General features: G+C 39.4%; 1 protein-coding gene across 7 annotated transcripts in view; it reads right to left on the reverse strand.

The window, feature by feature from the left end:
• TENM4 (teneurin transmembrane protein 4) overlaps positions 1-15,890 on the reverse strand; it is a 1,252,272-nt gene that overhangs the window by 752,899 nt on the left and 483,483 nt on the right. The window lies entirely within an intron of this gene.

Consider the following 15,890-nt stretch of genomic DNA (forward strand, 5'->3'; position numbering starts at 1 on the left):
CATAGTTTCACAGGGTGAAGAGTCCTGTATTTTTTGTTGTTGTTAATTTTCAGCTCTTTGTTAGGATACTTTTATCTTCACCATTGTCATTTCTACCATCATTATCCTACTACTTATTGAGAAAAATGTGGAATGGAAAAAAATCAGGGACAAAATTTTCTGATAACTATTTGATATTTTTCCAGGTTGACATCACTCCATTTCAAGTAACCAATATTCTTTGGTTTGAGTTTTGCAACTACTTGTATATTCCCCTAATTGTGCATTGAGTTGTTTTAGTAATTTTTCAGTTGTGTCCAACTCTTTGTGACCCGATTTTAGGTTTTTTTCTTGGCAAAGATACTGGAGTAGTTTGCTATTTCTTTCTCTAGCTCCTTTTACAAATGAGGAAACTGAGACAAACATGGCTAAATGAATTGTCCAGGTTCATATAGCTATTGTCTGAGATTGTATTGCAACTCAGAAAGATGTCTTCCTGACTCTAGGTGTGGCACTCTATCCACCATGTCACTTAGCTGTCTGGCAATGAGTTGGTCTATATTTTACTAAACCAACAATTCATATGGATGTGATGCTTTAGGTTTTATTGAGTACTTATTCTCCAATATCCCTATGATGGAGGGAGTGGAAGTATCCTTATTTCCATTTACAGATGAGGAACTGAAGATAAGAAAGGAATAAGGAGTGACCAGTATCAAAAAACTACTTTATGGAAGGAAAGATTGGGACAGAATTCATATTATATGAATCTAATTCCAGAGATTTTTCCATGTATCATACTGCTTCTCTTTTCTACACTTCAGTGTATTTCTGACTAAGGTCAGTTACCTGATTATCAGCATCCTAGTTAGCTTTACATATTGAAGAGTTTCCTGAGACATTTACTGATAAATGCCTCTTAAATTGAATTCAATTGGATATGGTGTTTTCAGATTGAAACAAATTATTTTCTGTATTACAACCCCATGAGGCTGGTGATGCAAGAATAAACATTATTATCCCCACTTTGTAGATAGGAAATTTGAGGTTTGGTGAGGGCAAACAATTTGCGAGTTATTCTAGCTTTTTAACTTAGCTGTGTCTTGGTTAACAGTACTCAGTTGAGAGTTTATACAAACTCAAACATTTAAAAACCTTTGCAATTTAAGCAGATACATATAAAAACACACAAGTAAGGTTAGATTTATGATTAAATTATCTAATTATACCTGATTAAACAGAAACCTAAATATAGCATATTCAAAAACCATCCAATAGCTCCAATTTCAGACTCGAAAGGGTGAAATCGCTATTTTCTCTTTTACCAACTTAGTTAATAGTCAGTGTAAAATCAATGAATATAATTTGGCTTCATTTGCTATTCATATTTCTGTCGTCATGATAGCAATTCCTGTTGAACTGCAATTTAGCACAATCTCATGCCACCTGTGCCTCCCCCCAACCAAGACCAATCAGACAGTATGTTCAGAAAAACAAAATAACCCTACAGTTTCAAATACTAGAGAAAGAATGAATTAGTTTAAGAGCACCCATATTATCATATACTTAAAATCAGTAGACATGCACAATCACAGAATCATGAGATCTTCAATACAGAGCTGGAAGGAATGTCAGAGATCAATTAATCCAAAGAGAATTCTACTTGCAGTATCTCTTACAAGGAGTCATCTTTTGCTTGGAGGCCTCTTGTGAAAGGAAACAGGACTTCAGGAGATGGTTTGTTCTACATAAGAACAGTTTGGAAAATTGGCTAAGATCTGATACCTGCCCTTTTACAAACTCTAACCCAAAGCTCCTGGTTCACCCCTCTTGGATCAAGCAGAATGTTAGAAGCTCAATCCACCTCATCCTACCATTTCCCAATGAATGGCCACTTGTCAGCAGAGGAATGGCAGAGCAGTAGGGTATGTATGTTCTTGCTGAGTACAGTGTAGACTAGATGACCACTAAAGTTCCTTCCCATTGGGGTACTAAGAAGAAAGTAGGTATAGCAGATAGTGTTGGTCAAAAAGACGTAGTCTCAGAGCTATAAGATGCATAATTTAAGATGTCATTTAATGGTCAACATCTTCAAACAGGCAAACCATAATAGCATCAAACACTTAAGACTATTAGACAAAATTAAAACACAAAAAAAATTCTCTTTGGAATTTTGTTTATGTTTTTGTCTTATGAGTGTGTATCTATATCTATATCTACAGCTATACATAAAATGTTATATTACTATACAATGCTGTTTTTGTTATTGTTGGTCATTTGTTTCAATAAGGTTTAACTTTTTGTGACCCCCCCCCACAATGGAGGTTATCTTGGCAAAGATACCAGAGTTATTTTGCCATTTCCTTTTCCTGTTCATTTTACAGATTACAGGTTAAGTGCCTTGACCAGGGTTACACACTTAGCAAGTGTCTGGTGCTAGATTTGAACTCAGGAAGATGAATCTTCCTGACTCCAGGTCTGGTGCACTATGTACTATACCACCTACAAAAATAACTAAAATGCCAAATAACATATGGAAAGGCATGAGGGAAAGGCCAACTAACTCAAGGTATTCTGGAGAAGGGGAACGTGGTTAAGCACTTGGACACATGCAAAGCCCTTACTTCGCAAATATGCACACAAGCCTTCCCCACTATGAGCAGAGCCCTGTTCTTGGGGCACTCACCCGAGTTTTGCAGTGTAAACTCTTCAGAAGCAAGGATTGTTCATTTTTGATCCAATATTACTAGTCTTACATAGTGTCTGGTACACAGTTGATGTTTAACCAATTAATCAAAGAATAGTTATTTACTAAATTTCTTGCTAGGTCCTAGGCACTGTGCTAAGCAATGGGCAACAAAGAAAGGAAAAGAAAAACATGCTCCTTGGCCTCTAGGAACTCAAAATCTAAAGTGGAGACAACGTGTAAACAGCTCTGCATATATGTGATAAAATGCATAGAATAGATGAAAAGGAATCTGATTAAGGGGAAGGAAGTAGAAGCTAGGGAGGCTAGGGAAGCCTCTTGAAGAATGTGTGATTTGAACTGAACCTTGGCATAAGACAGGATTTAAGAGGTAGAGGGGAAAGGCAAAACATTCCAAGAAGAGGATACAGCCAATGCCAAGGCATGGAGATGAGAGATAGACTACAAGGAACAATGGGGTCAGGGCAGTTCTGTTATAGAATGTGTAGAGGAAAATAAAGTAGAAGACTTCAGATGCAAAAAGGAACTAAGTTGTGAAGAGCATTCCATGATCAGTAGTAGATTTTATATTTGACTCTTAAGATAAAAGTAAGCTCTTGGAGTATGCTGAGCAGGGAAAACCTTCAAAATAGAAAGTCTTCAAAGACCCATAAGAAACCCTATGCCATTTTCTTCTCTTGAGAATCAGCCTAGCTAAGTGCAGAGAGGTTGGCCAACAAGGACTCTACAGGGATATGGAGTTTAATTTTATTTGAATTGAAGCAACTCTTGAAGACCAGTTGTAGAGGGTTGTAGGAAACACTGGGGGAGAGGGGGAATGTGTATGGTGAAAGATGTGTGCTGATAGTAGAAATATAGTAATAAGGACAATAATGATAATTTACCATCCTTTCTTCCTCTTCTCCCCTCCCTTCTTCCTTTTTTCCTTTCCTTTCCCTCCCTTCCTTCCATATTCATTCCTTCCTCCCTCCTTTCCTCCCTTTCTTATTCCTTCTTTCCTTTCTCTCTTCCTCCCTCCCTTTGGTTCTTCCTTCCCTATTCTTTCCTTCTTCTCTTCTTTACTTCCTTCTTACTCCCATATTTCCTCCTTTCCTTCACTATTCTTTCCTTACTTCTTTCTTTCCTTCCTCCCTCCCTCCCTTGCTTCTTTTCTTCTTTCCTCTTTCTCCCTCCTTTCCTTTCTTCTTCCTTCATCCCTATCTTCTTTCCTTATATTCTTCCTTTTTTATTCCTTTTTTCCTTCCTTTCTTCTTTCCTTTCTGTCTTCATCCTTCCTTCCCTTCCTTAATTCCTTCCTTCCTTCTTCTCTTCTTACCTTTTCCTTCCTTCTCTCTCCCTTCCTTATTCCTTCTTTCCTTCTTTTTCCTTTTTCTTTCCTTCCTTCCCTCTCTTCCTCATCATGCATAAAGACCTGTGTTTTGCAATATCGGGCTTTGCCACCTAACACACCCATGCTAATGACTCTGGCTCCATTTGTTTATGGAAGCACTTGGAATTTGTCATCACACACATCCATGGATTTTTGTGGAGTTTGGTTATGTTTCTGAGGTGACATGTTAAAGTTTATGCTTCCAACCAGGCCCGATGACAGCCCATAAGACTGCAGGAGGTTACTATGTGACTGAAATATCACCTCTTATTGTTCATTTCACTTTTTTATTTATTAAATGTGATTAAAATAACTAAGCAATAAATGTGTCCAAGTATGATTATTTATGGAACACCCCTGGCCTGCCAGGCACTAATGGTACCTAATTGTAGGGAATGAAGAGACAGCCTTCAGCAACATCTCCCTCAAAACTGAATATAGATCTCATTTAGTTCTGCCCTTCTGACTACCCTGCTGGGGCTCTGGTGTAGATGACATTTTCTAAAGCTGAAGATGCTATAGAGGAGGCTGTGGACTCTAGGTGGAAGAATCTGCTTCTGATGCCAAAAAACTGGGTTCAAAAACTCAACTTCTCAGAATCACTGAATGTCAGAAGGAACCTGCCTCAGTTTTGCTACCTATAAAATAGGATAATTAGAGTAACTTCCTCTCAAGGACCAAATGAAGTAATAAAGCCCTTTGTAAACCTTAAGTGCTCAAAAATAAATAAAACCCTTGGTAAACCTTAAGCACTGTTGGCTATTATTGCTATTATTAATTAGTATTATTACCTTCTCATAAACTTTTGGGGAACCTCATTGTGACTCTGTAACTTCCCTCAATTGCATCTAGTTATGCCCCTGGAGACCATGCTGAACAACCCTTTCAAGTCTCACAGCCCAACTGAGCCAGTTCTTCTCCAAGATAAACAGTCAAAGTGCTTTCAGACCTTGAGTGGGTATCCCATACTCCCTTTGGACCTCAGTTTTCTCAGTTGTAGAAATAAATGTGAAGGTTGAATGAATCAGTCTTCAAGGTCTCTTCTGATCTGAGATGTCTTGTTTGTAAGAGCGATGGTTCTCATCATGTGGTCTATTGGTGTTCTCTAAGGAACTCAAAGGGGGCAGAGTTCATCCAGTCTATCCCTTAGACTGGCAGGCATAGAGCCATGACATCCTCTATCAAATAGTTGCCCAGCCTTCTTAAAGGCCTCTATCAATGGGAAGCCTATTGTCTCTTGGGACAGCTCATGTCATTTTTGGACAACTCTAATTATTTGTCAGTTTTTTCCTTATATTGAGATGAAAACTGTCTCTCTCCTCCTAGTTTTGTCTTCCAGGCCCAAACAGAATAAGTCTAGTCATTCTTATGGAAGATGACCCTTTAGGTAATTGATTGATATCATGATTGATATCATGTTCCACCTATATGCTCTCTTCCACTGACTACCCAAACTCCAATTTCTTCTATACAGTATTCATCCAATATGGTCACCACCTTGACTTGTTTCTTTTAGAATATATCTTTCCTCATTCCTACTGAGGCATCCAAGTGGCACAGGGTCATGAGGGCCAGAGCTGGAGTCAAGAAAACTTATCTTTCTGAGTTCAAATTTGGTCTCAGACGCTAACTAGTTACATGACCCTGAGCAAGTCACAATCTTTTTTGCCTCAGTTTCTCATCTGTAAAATAAGTTGGAGAAGGAAATGGAAAACTACTCCAGTGTCTTTGCCAAGAAAATCCCCAGAGGTCACAGTCATAGTTGAAACATTTGAATAATACAATAGTATTCTTAATCTCTTCCCTCTTAATAAATAATTAGGTGGCATGGTAGATTGAGCAATAGATTTAGGTCCCTAGAAAGACCTGAGTTCAAATTCAGCTTCAGACATTTAGGAGTTGGGCAAGTCACTTGACATGTCATTGTCATTGACATTTATACTAATCTAGAAAACAGGGGTAGTAATATTACCTATCTCCCAAAGTTGTTGTGAGGATCAAAAGATGATATTTGCTCTCTTATCTTATCCTCCACCATCCAATCTAGCCAGCAGGGCAGAATCACACAAGATATACCATGAAGATATTCTATCACCATCATGATTAACTGTCAAGGCCCTGGAAGATAGGAATAGTTAGATAAATCGAGAGGGAAGGGAAGATGCAGGCAGGAGCATAGAGAGCCCACGGGTTTACTGGATCCAGGCCAGAGTTAAACCAGGGGTCCAGAGATAGTGGAATCACCCTGAGGTGAGCCAGCCAACATTCAGGAAGTTGGGATGTTCAGGACAGGTGCAATGCATCATCATCAGAGATAAGTGGGTGAGGGATTCAAACAGGGCTCTGGGAATAGCAAAGATTCTGTAATGGGCCAGGAACTCAAAACTAGCAGTGCTGCTGGTATGTACTGGGAATAAGCAGTGATTAACTGGCCTGAAGGGAATAAATAGACCCAGAGGAAAGAAAGAAATGACAATGTTAGATCTAAGGCACAGTTCTGATGTCAGAGTCAGAATTCCATAGAGGTAGTATGTCCATGGAGGAAAGTTTAGTCAGAGTCTACAAGCAAAAGCTTCCAAGGCAGGGGAGTGAGTAGTATTTATCCCCATGGAACAAGGTTAGGAAAATGCAACAGAAGAGGGGAGGAACTGAAAAATTATTTCACCTAAGGCCTGAGACAGTCCTAGAATACATATCCTGGTCATCTAGCCTGTAGAAATACTTCTCTTCAGTCAATGCTTAGCTCAATGAAGCCTTTTCCTATCCCTTCAACTGGACCCAGATAGCAACTGACAACTTGTCATATTCAATCTGTGCTCTGGGGGTCTGATTGAATTTGGTAGCTTGGGGGTGTGGGAGGCAGCCCTTACTGCTTCTTGGACTATCATCTATGTACTCATCCTGTTCCTTGGTAGCTAGGAATGATAACAGGCAGTCTGGTACAGTGAAAAGAATACCTGCTCTGAACTCACAGGACCTGGGTGTGAATTCTACTCCTAATATTTTCTACCTTATCCAGGCAGCTAGGTGGGACAGTGGATAGAGCACCAGCCCTGGAGGCAGGATGACCTAAGTTCAAATCTTATCTTAGACAGTTGACATTTACTAGCTATGTGACCTTGGGCAAGTGACTTAATTCTGATTGTCCTGCATCCAGAGCCATCTCCAGTCATTCTGATTCATATCTGGCCACTGGATCTAGATGGTTGCAGAGGAGAAAGTGAGGCTGGTGACTTAGCACCCCCTCCCCCCCTCAAAGTCAACTCACTTTCATGTCATGACATCACCTGCCTGATGTCACTCTCATCTTTGACAATGAAGGACAATAATGTGTGACTTTGAACAAATTACTTTAACTTCTCTGGGTCCAAGTTTTTTTTCTTTTGCAAAATGAGGGTCTCTGAAGCCCCTTCTAGCCCCAAGTCTATTATTCTACAACTTGAGTTTAAGTGGTTCTATCAGAGTTGTGTCTATCCTAATAGATAGCTTCTGATACCAATTCTGTTCAATTATATCTGTGCTAAGGTTTGATTCTGAAGCACATGGGCAAATACTTCAATAGATATACTCAGGATGGTTTCTGCTTGTTCTCTAGGGCACAGTGGATCCACATTCAGAGCATGGAAGACTGCTTACCCCATTCCCAGGGCTATATCCCATGCCCCATGAATCCCCCCTTGTCCCATTTCCTCACCCTATAAATCCTAACTCAGGTCCCCTCCAGGAAGTCTTCTAGGTCACCCCTCTTTCTCTAGTTGAAAATGACTTTGCAGAAATACTTAGTCTGCACCTATCTAATATACTTAGAAAGTAAATGAAGAATCTGGTATCTGAACCTGAGATTTTTGTCAGGGAACTCCCTTCACTGTTAGAGAGGCAACTAGTCTGGGATTTCTTTTCTTAGAGAATTGCCCGGGTCACTGGAAGGTTAAGGAATTCATTCCTGGTCACCTAGTTTGCATTTATTGGATAGAAGACTTGAATCTAGAGCTTCCTAATGCTAAAGCCAGCCCTCTATCTCTTCTGCTATGTTGTCTCCTAAACTTTGAAGCTCTACTTTAGTTTAGTTTTGTTTTTTTGCAAGGCAATGGGTTAAGTTTGTCCAAGGCCACCCAGCTAGGTAATTATTGTGTCTGAGGTCGATTTGAACTCAGGTCCTTCTGATTCCAGGGCCAGTGCTCCATCCACTGCCCCACCTAGTCACCCCGAAACTCTACTTTATATTAGTTATTAATACATGTGCTATTTCCCCTTATGAGAGTGTAAATTTAATGTAGGGAAGGAACTGTTCAGAGAACAGGGTTCTAAAAAGAGTAGGCACCTAATAGATAGATGGAACTGAGGAATTTTCTGGCACTAGCAATTACCTTTTCCTCAAAGCTAACTAATTCAGTGAACAATTATCACTTGTTTACAATGCAGAAAAGAGAAATTCATCACACATTGGATTTTTTCAGTCACACTTACACATGCACATCATTGTCAGCACTGTCAACTTTGAACACTAAGGTAACACACATACCCTCAGACAGAGAAACACATATTATGCAGGGATTCAGAGAGAAAATACTCAGAAATATGTGTTGAATGAATGACTGAAGAAATGAATGAAATATTGACAAGAATTTGTTTCATCCATCCTCTAGCCAGGATAGCCACTCTCTGGTCCCTCAATGTACTTTGTACATCTATTATTATTGTTCAATTTTTTTTTTTTAGTTTTTTGCAAGGCAATGGGGTTAAGTGACTTGCCCAGGCCCACACAGCTAGGTAATTATTATATGTGTCTAAGGTCAGATTTGAACTCAGGTACTCCTGATTCCAGGGCCAGTGCTCTATCCACTATGCCACCTAGCTGCCCCTGTTCAATTATTTTTGAGCATCATTTTTCATGCATTCAAATTCTAACATTTTGTGATTCTAGAATATTTTTTTATCCTCTACTGGATTGCAACTTCTTAAAACTTTTGTTTCTCTTAGTATCATTCAGAGCTAGGGGTAGATAATTTTTACTTTGGACTAAATGGCTAAAGAGTTTGAGAAATAAATGTTGGGAACCCCAAATCAGTTGATTAGCTCTGATGTCACTGCTGTGAAGTGATAGGCATCCCTCAATGAAAATATTCATTTAATCTCTGTTCATCCATACTTATGGAGCATTTTACAGACTCATGAAATTATGAAATAATTGCATGTCAATTGTATTTGAGGCAAAAAACAAAGCATTGTGTTGCCCAAGTGGGAAAGCTATTATGAACCAAGGAAGACTTCATGGAGGGAGCTGGCCTTGAGGTGTGTTTTTAAAAGAAGATCCAGGACACTTGACAGGAACTCAACAGGGAGAGCTACAGAGGTGTGGCACTAGAGGAAATAATAGTGATCTCACCAATTACCATTTACCTAGCAAGTTATAGTTTACAAACATCTTCCCTCACAATAGGTAGGTGATGCCAACATGAGTTTCCCCATTCATAAACTGAAAAATGGAGTTACCAAGAGGCAGAGATTTGTCCAAGGTTATATGGTTTGTAAAAATGTGATGAAGTGAGTTGAACCCAGGACCTTATAGGCACTGGAAACATCCCAATATTTGCCTGCAAGTGAGTTAGTTCAGGGCATATTCAGAGTGTCTTTGGGGCATTGAAAGTCTAGAGGAAGAAATATAAGATAAGGCTGGGAAGACAAAAAAGGTTCCAAATTATGAAAGCTTCAGATATCAGACTAAGAAGCTTGATATTTATTCAGCAGGGAATAGGGAGACACTAGAGGTAACCAAATCAATCAATCAATCAATAAACATTTATTAAGCTCACACTGTATATTAAGAACCAGATCAATATCTAAAATGATATATCTATTCATCCATCTATCATCTGTCTATCTACATATATACATACATGTTTATGTGTAGAAACATATAGATGCATATATACATCATACATTTATGTATCTGTGTATATATATATGTATATATATATGTACATATATATATATATACTCTAGATTAATATAGAAGCACAATAAGGCTGCCAGTGGTATATGACCTAGTTTAGCTCAGAGAAAAGTATGGACTTCTTAGGAAGCTGTAACTACAGTGGTTCAGGTCAGTTGGTCAATAGAATCTGTTCTAGGGTATGACTGTAGAAACAGAAAGGAGGCGATAGATTTGAGAAAAGTGGCAGAGATAGAAATGCAGCTGCAGATCAAAGGAGATGAGTGGAGGAAGAGACAACCAGGTAAATCTTGAGTGTGCTCCAAAGCACAGAGTATGTAGGATTGGCCTCTCTCTCTGTCGGCGCCCGTGTTCTCCTGTGTCCAAACTGTTAGAGTTATGAGCAACAGAGCAAGCTGCCTCTGTGCCCCCCTCCCTTACCTAAACCATCCTTCTCTCTGCCTGTGTGCCTGGGGTGAGAATGACCCTCTGTAAAAGCTACCAGGAGCCGAGGAATAAGAATGCCTTTTTTCTAGATTCCATCTGATCTGATCCCCCACTAATCAATACCTATTTAAATATTCTTGAATCATATAAGGTGGATTAGCTAGGTGGTACAGTGCACAGAAGACCAGACCTAGAGTCAGAAAGATTCCGAATTCAAATCTAGCTCCAGACACTAATAACTCTCTATAACTTTGGGCCAAGTCATTTAAGCACTGTCTGCCTCAGATTCCTCATTTGTAGCCTGGCAATAAAGTAGCACCTACCTCTTAGGACTGTTATGAGTGTCAAATGAGATAATATTTATAAAGTGCTTTGCAACCTTTAAAGAGTTGGATAAAATGCTAATGATTATTTTATAATCATGACTTAAAGAAAACTGCGTCCACGACAGGGCTAGCATCTTGGCTCCAGGTGACACCCAGGCAAGCTAGGATGGAGAGCCAAAGCCCTTGGATTCAGTTTGCTCCATTATATGGCTTCTGTCTGTGTGCTAGTCTGGGACCATCATGATGACAGTGATGATGGCATTTGCTTTTGCATCACCTCAGCACTAGCTGGGCAGCAAGGTGGTACAATGGATAGAGCAAGGGCTTGAAATAGGATGGAACCTGGGTAAATCACTTAACCCTGTTGGCCTCAATTTCCTTATCTGTAAAATAAACTGGGGAAGCAAATGGCAAACCACTCCAGTATCTTTGCTAAGAAAACCCAAAGTGGGGTCACAGAGAGTTGAATATGACCGAAATGATAATAGTAACAACCAGTCTGTGAAGGAAAGGAGGAAGACTCTGTCAACCACACTTCATTCTTCTGCCTCTTTCCCTCAAGATGTGCTAGCTGGGAATGGAAAATTGCTCCAGAGACAAAGGCATCTCTAGATGACAGATGCTTGTTCAGTGAAGAGTGGTGTTTTTTGGGGATTGGCACCATTCCATCCCTATGCCACCTGGACAAATCCCAGCCATTGTTTATATGGTCCATATTATGTGCTGAGCAGGGCAGCTAGCTGACTCAGTGGCAGAGTGCCAGTCCTGGAGTCGGGAAGACTCCTCTTCCTGAGTTCAAATCCAACCCCAGACATTTACTAATTGTGTGACTCTGGATGAGTCACTTTACCCTGTATACCTCAGTTTCCTCATCTGTAAAATATATTGGAGGAAAAAATGGCAAACTACTCCAGTAACTTTGCCAAGAAAATTCAAAATGGGGTCACAAATAGTTGGACAGGGTTGGAAAACATCTCAATAGCAAAGCACCTAGCTTGAGACCAGAGTCTCTTATGTAGGGGCATGCATGCATGCATGCATGAATGAATGAATGAATGAATGAACAAGGAGAAGAGGATAGGGAAAGCAGAAAACATGACTAGGCTGTGGTAATTTCCCTTCACTCCACAGGAGCAAAGATAACCAGAGTTAGAAGGCCACATATTATTGTGTCCAACATTGATACTTGAACAGTAATACTCCTTATGATAGCCTTAACAAATAGCTGACAAGGCTTTCCTTCAAGACTACTAATGGCAGGGAGGCCACTGCCCTCAAGCAGACATTTCTACCTTAGCAACTTTGAAGCACTAGTGGTTAGGAGGCTTGGTGTAGAGGGGAGAGAGGAGAGAAGGGTTTAATCTTGTTTTTGAGACATGCTAGCTATGTGGCCTCAGACTCGTCTCCTAATTGCTCTCTCAATGTTACAGGCATGTTGTAGATCTGAAGTAGTGGAGCAAATTGTCACACCAGGTATATTCCATATTGATGAAATTACACATCTGGATGCCATCTCTGTAATACTCACATATTAGGTGACTATATCTGCATGTGTATACATAATGCATATGCACATATTATTCACATTTATACACACATGAATATGTGTATATGCATACCCACATATGTATATGTATATACATATATACATATATTTTATATATCTATATCTATCTATCATATATATACATATTATACATAATATATATATATATATATATATATATATATAAAGAGAGAGAGAGTGAGAGTAAGAGAGAGAGAAGGAGGGGAGGCGGCAAATACGAGGTTGAAAACTTTTTTTTTTGCATTTCCCCTTTATCACTATCAGTCATCATTCAGCATATATGAAAAAGTAGTCTCTTTCCCCTAAACCAGCTTTTCAAGTATTTGAAATTTGTTATTCTATGCTTTCTATAACCCTGCTCCCTCCTTGCAAATCTTCTCTTTGTCTAGGATAAATATTCTCAGTTCCTTCAATTAATCCATCAATTTCATAGACCCTTGAAGTTATAATGAACTATTACAGTTTTCTTGAGAAAGGAAATGATGTGGACAGAATTGTGCACTGGAAAAAGCAGTGAGCAAGAGGCCCCATCATTGGAGTTGAAAGCTCCTAGTGTATTCAGAGAAGACTTCTTTTTGCTCAGAGGAGAAAGAACAGGACAAGTCAATGCTACAAATGTCAATACATTCATTTAATAGCTCTTTTTTTTCAAATGGAGCATTGGAAGGAACATAGGATCTGTAAGTCAGAGAACCTTGGTTCAAATCCTGCCTCTGTTAGCCATATAGCCTTGGACTGGGCATTGAAGCTCTTTAGGGTTCAGTTTCCTAATCTGTGAGGGGGTAAGACTAGATGGCCCCTAAAGTCCTTTCCAGCTGGAAATCTAGGATCATCTAGTACTGATTATGTGGTTGTTCTAGGCAAGTCACTGGGCTAGGTGCCTCTCAGAATTTAGTTTGAATCTCTTCCCCCTCCTTTCCAGGGCTATGTGGCTTCAAGTTTCATTAAATCCATTTTAATCACCCTTTGCGTTCGGCAATACTCTATAATTACAAGGCTCTTATAATTAAGCACAAAAACCCAATGCAAAAGCGACATTAAGATTGCAAATGTAAGCATGAAAATTCATGAAATGCAACAATTATGATCCCAATAACAATGTTAACTCCCCCACTTTGCAAGTAGGGAGCATTATGGATTACTAATGAAGCTGGTGAATATGAGCTTTTCAGGCTGGCCACAATGGGGGTGGGGGTAGGATGATGACAGATCCTGGAGAAGGATCTTCAGTTTGTCTTTGCTCATTTTTGTCACCTTTTCAGTCATAAGGCCTGAACTTTGTTCCAACTCTGGCACTCGATGCATGACTTGGAGCCTGTCTCATAATCCTGCTGAGACCCAGTTTTTTTTCATCTGTATAATAAAAGGTGCTGGATTAAATAATCTGGGTCATTCCCAGCTTGAAAATTCTAAATTTTGTATTTCAATATTTTATATTCAAAATTCCTTTCAGCCATAACTTTTTCAATTGTACTGTAACTCTGTTTTCTATGGTCCCCAGGAGTGACAATATTCTATGTCTAAGCTTTGGCATTCTATATTCTAATGTCCTACCCTAGCTCTGACATTCCATATTCTAAGGTTATGCCCTATGACAGTCTTATGTTCTATGATTCTGCCCTAGCTCTGATAGTCTATATTCTAATGTCCTGCCTTAGCTCTGGCATTCTGTATTCTAAGGTCCTGCCCTGGCTCTGGCATTCTATGTTCTAAGACACCCACTCCTGGAGTTCTAAATCCTAAAATTATGCTTTATCCTATGTTCTAATATCCTGCCTTAGCTCTGACATTCTATGCTCTAAGGTCATGCCCTAGCTCTGACATTCCATGTTCTAAGATCCTGTCCTAACTCTGACATTCTATCTTCTAAGATCCTTCCTTAGCCCTAATATTCCATGGCCTAAGGTCCTGCCTTAACTATGATAGTCTATGTTCTAATGTTCTGCCTTAGCTCTTACATTCTATGTTCTAAGGCACTACTCTGGCCCTGACAGTCTATGCTGTAAGGTCCTGGCCTAGTTCTGATATTTCATGTTCTAAGATCCTGCCCTAGATCTGACATTCCGTGATCTAAGGTTCATCTCTGGCATCCTAGGATTCTGACTTTGCATTGTTATAGGTGCTGCTTCTTCCCTGAGTTACTCCCTCTAGTGGCACAAGTGTGTGGGGACTTAGAAATATGAAAGTCGGGTTTATGGGAATTGAAGTCAACCCCACTGGATGCTATTTATTGACTTCTCTGTGTCTTAGAAGCTGCCTCTGGAGGTGCCCAGATATGCACATGCAGATAGGTAAGTTCAGTCTTTTCTACTGGAAATACAAAAGATACAGCATTCCCTCTGAAAGAGCAGGAAAGTCAGGAGACTTCAATTATTCTTCTGAGGAATATATCAGAGAAAAAGAAGAGAGAGAGAGAGAGAGAGAGAGAGAGAGAGAGAGAGAGAGAGAGAGAGAGAGAGAGAGAGAGAGAGAGAAGAAAGAAAGAATGAAAGAGAGAAAGAAAAGGAAAAAGAGAAAGTGAGAGACAAAGAAAGGGAAAAAGAAAGAAAGAGAAAGAAAGAAAAAGGAAGAAGAAAGGAAGAACAAAAAAAGAAAGGATGAAAGAAAATAAGAGTAAAAAAGAGAGAAAGAAAAGAAAAAAAGAAAACTCTCCTTTAGCTAGCATTCAAGGTCCTCCAGAATCTTGCTCTGATCATAACAGAGACCCAATCTAGAGCAAGGGAAGGAAGATGACAGCTATTTTGTTCATTGTATTATGTCATTTTATCAATGAGGAAATGGAGAGCAAAATTGTACTTATTTTCAGTTCTGGGTACCACATTTTATGATGACTATTGACTGGCAAATCTATGGCTCAGACAGATAGTGACCTTGATGATGAAAAGGAAGGTAAGTCTGTACCATAACTCCTCATGGTGGGGGGGCATATGAGTTCAAAGAAGACTTATGTCTAAAGTGAGGGAAGTATCCTTCCTCCTGGTCAGACGATAGCTGGAATGATGTATTCATTTTTAGGCATCACAGTTTAGGACATCAAAACCTTCATTCTTTTCTGGACTCTGCTCTCAACTCTCCAGACTTCTTTCTCCAACGCATCCTTCATATGGATACCTTCTCTTCCCATACTGGTGCCTTCTTCATCCTCCCCCTTCCTTTTAAGTGTTAGTTTTCCCCATTACAAAGTAAGCTCCTCAAGGGAAGAGACTGTCTTTCTTTTTTGCTTTGTTTGTATTCCCCAGCCTTAGCACCTAGTAAATACAAAATAAAATGTTGATTTGAGGAGGGCCAATGACATGCTAAAGTTTACACATAGGAGAATGAAGAAGAAATATAAAATATTTGAAAAATATGAGAAATGATCAACAGATCTGAGGAAAGAAGACTACATGGGAGGCAAGGAAGATAGGAACCTGTCTTCATGTATGAGTTTAGAAGTCGATTTATTCTCTATTGCTCCAGACTGTGATGTTAAGATGTTTATACTTCACATTATTGAATATACATATACATACATATGACCCATAATAACTTTGAGAGAAAGTCAGGTCAGAAATTATCACCAT

This window comes from Macrotis lagotis, chromosome 1 (genome assembly GCF_037893015.1).
Source record: "Macrotis lagotis isolate mMagLag1 chromosome 1, bilby.v1.9.chrom.fasta, whole genome shotgun sequence".
Classification (NCBI taxonomy): Eukaryota; Metazoa; Chordata; class Mammalia; order Peramelemorphia; family Peramelidae; genus Macrotis; species Macrotis lagotis.